Genomic DNA, 3,649 nt, shown 5'->3' on the forward strand with positions numbered 1-3,649 from the left:
TTCTCTGTGGCATTCTATGGCTTCTGTCAGTAGCATCTATTTCTTATGCTGCATACTTCCTAAGTCCCCCATCTGACCTGTGCAATGCACCAAGGAAGTAGAAATTAGAAGGTAGGTTTATGCATGACAGAGTACCATATTCCAGATTTTCCTAAAACATTTTCTCCATATGGAGTTTTATGTTTAGTGTAAAAATGGACAATGGACAATAAAGATGATCCCACCTGTTATTCAGACAATCTAACTATGTACCAATGATTTCCATGATTAAAATGAGTAACTGTCATGCTTTGATCTTTGTGTTTTGTGTGCAGCTAGGGAGCAAGACACATGAACAACAAAGATGTACCAACATTCTAGGGAAAAATATATCTGTTATAGTATCTGCCAGGACATTTCCCCAGTATGCAAATGGATCTTTCTGTATAAAATATTATCCACTGGAATAAAGAAGAGGTTGATGTGCTTCCCACGTCTTCTGAAACAACAAACAGAATCATTTGTGTATTGAGAATTATATGTGTAAGGAACCAGAGTGGGTATAGCTATTTGGAACACAGCTTGACATTTACTCCAATTTTCCCAACTCAGTTCATCAGAAACTGGTGCAAGATGTAAATGTAGGACTACTCAGCACTGAATACTTTAATTGGAAATATGAAGTTTCAATTTGATTAACCACTTTTGTGTTTTACTGAGCATTGACTATATTGAAATCTTCTCTGAGCAATATAAGAATACCATCTTGCTCTTTTCTGTGGTGCCTCCTAGGTGGTCGACTGTGTTAAGATGAAGCTGAATATTTCCTTTCCCACCACCGGCTATCAGAAACTCATTGATGTAGACAATGAATACAAGCTTCATGCACTCTATGAGAAGTGCATGGCCATGGGAGTAGCTGCTGATGCTCTGGGTGAAGAGCTTATGTGGTGCAAATCAGTGGTAGGAATGACAAGCAAGGTTTTTCCGTGAAGCCAGGCATTTTGACCCATGGTAGATTGGGTCTGCTGTTGAGTAAGGGGTATTGTTGTTATTGAACAAGAAGAACTGGAGAGAAGAAGCACAAAGATGCAACGTGAATGCCAATTTTATTGTTCTCAACTTGGTTATTGAAAAAAGAAGAGAGAAGGGTATTTCTGGACTGACAGATATTACTATACCTTGTTGGTTGGGACCTATGATGTATCAGAATCTGCAAGCTTTTTAATCTCTCTAAAGAAGATGATGTCCACCAACACATTGCCATAAAGCCCTTAAACAAAGAAAGTACGAAGCCCAGGATCAAAGTACCCAAGATTCAGCTTCTTGTTACTCCACATGTCTTGCAACACGAACGCCAAAGTATTACTCTGAAGAAACAGGTACTAAGAAAAGCAAGGAGAAAACGTCAGAATGTGCTAAATTTTTCGTTAAGAGAATGAAGGAAGCCAAAGAAAAGCACTAGGAACAGATTGCCAAGAAACATATGTTGTCCTTGCTGAAAGCTTCTACTTCTGAGTTCGGTCAAAAGTAAGTCTTTAAGAGTAACAAATAAAGCCGGGCGGTGGTGGCGCACACATTTAATCCCAGCACTCAGGAGGCAGAGGCAGGCAGATCTCTGTGAGTTCGAGGCCAGCCTAGTCTACAGCGTGAGATCCAGCACAGGCACCAAAACTACACGGAGAAACCCTGTCTAGAACCCAACTCCCCACCCCCCGTGCGTGCCAAAAAAAATTAACAAATAAAGCACAAATCCAAAACAGCAGGATCTCCATGACACGGGAGAACACGAAGATAGCCAAGAGGAGCCACACACAGTGAGAGTCCATTACCAGAGGTGTAGCAGAAGCAAGAGACCAATGAGCTGTGGCAATGAACACTTGTAAGTAAAGATGAATAGACTAAAGGGTAAGCCATGTGACTAAACTGAGCCACAACTACAGCTTCCACGATAAGAATAAGATTCTTCTCCTCTGTGTGTGTGTGTGTGTGTGTGTGTGTGTGTGTGTGTGTGTTTTGTTTTGTTTTGTTTGATATTTTCTTTAATTTTTAGTTTTTATTTTAAATTTTATTTTGTATTTAGGGATAGGTTGCAAGTGCAGAGGGTAGATGCAAGGGGACAGGGAGAAAAGTGAGATTGGAATGCATAATGTTAAATTCACAAAGAATCAATAGAAGTTTAAAAAAAGAGTAGCAAGTAAATAATCATACCTTGAAAAAAAGAATACTATCTTTCTCAACTAAATATATTTTCCATTCAACTGTGCAAAGTACAAATTTTTGTATAATGACACAGCACAGGTCTAAAAACAGTAGACTATAAAAATAAGATCATCATGTAGAAACCTTAACTGTGATTTGTCAGCTTTGAATTAGGAGTGAATAACACTCTCAGCACAATGTAGTTCAGTGTGAAAGTGTGAATAGCTTTATATTGAATATTCATTGTACACTTCAGGAAGTTGAAGAAGGAGAGTTAGCATTAGTTGCAAGCACTGATTCAGCAGCAGTTCTGTGGGAAATAACACTGCAGGACCATTGCACTCTGCAAGCCTAGAGTAGATTTAAATACCCCGGTGGAAGAAATAAGGGGATGATTGACTCTTAAGTTGGAGCTAAAAGGTAAATATGATTTAGAAAGTTAATTCATCCATATCATACATGCAGGGAAATATGACACACAAAAGTACTGAACTTAGAAAGTTCTATTCTAGGGATTTTGAGTCAGTGATTGGTGTTCATAGTGTTCCCTGGAGTGAATCATAGGAGAAATATTAGAGACAAAGGAAGGAAGGAAGGAAAAATGTACAGAACATAAGCAAATTAAGAATAGGTGATAAAAAACCCTTGCTAGACAATCTTCAAACAGTATTTTGTTTTCTGTTTTGTTAAATTAATATTGGGGACATGTGCTTTTATATTGAAAAGCAAAGTATTAATCAGTATAAGTGTAACAGATAGTTGCAATTAATCTTTAATCTTAGTTCTATGGTAAGTCTATGGTAAGAAAACATGAAATATTTTCTTTTCTGGAATTCTATGACTACCTCTTTATTAAAACAAAGTCAGGAATATCACATTTACATCAATGTGGAAAAAGCTGTTAGCATCTAGACAATTATAGTTTCTGGCACAATGTCACTTTACATTTTCAGTTTGGCTAGAATATTTCAGTGTGATATCATTTGGTGCCTTCCTCAGATTGCCTCCAGTATCTATGTTAACTTAGAATACCCAGTTAAATATTAGATACACTCTCTGTGTATTAGAAATATCTGCATTGGTGTCTCTCATTAATGGGCAAATCATTTAGGACAACAATCATAGAGGCATTCAACTTTAGTTAAATGTGGTATATGTAATGAACTGAAGTTATTCCTGTGTTCTAAACAAAATTAAATTAAAAAATGAAAGTGTCTATAATGAAAAGAAGATGATTTTTAATTAATTAAAGGGATAAATTCTGAATGAATTAAGCAGAGGAGGGATGTGAGAAAGCCCAATGAGGAAAATATCCATGCGAAGAAAGGAAACGTTCCCGAGTCACTGTGGTCAGGACATCAAGTCTGTACCCCACTCCCAAAACTACCAATAACACAAATAGAAAATTCCCAAGGTCAGAAAGACAAGTAGACTGATGGGTCCCACCAATGGCTGTGTTTTAGCCTTT

The 3,649-nt window shown here is 37.3% G+C and overlaps 1 pseudogene; it reads left to right on the forward strand.

Moving 5' to 3' along the window:
* Window positions 1-789: 789 nt before the first annotated feature.
* LOC102925028 (small ribosomal subunit protein eS6 pseudogene) lies at window positions 790-1,513 on the forward strand (annotated as a pseudogene).
* The last annotated feature ends 2,136 nt before the right edge of the window (window positions 1,514-3,649 follow it).

Source organism: Peromyscus maniculatus, chromosome 1 (genome assembly GCF_049852395.1).
Source record: "Peromyscus maniculatus bairdii isolate BWxNUB_F1_BW_parent chromosome 1, HU_Pman_BW_mat_3.1, whole genome shotgun sequence".
NCBI lineage: Eukaryota > Metazoa > Chordata > Mammalia > Rodentia > Cricetidae > Peromyscus > Peromyscus maniculatus.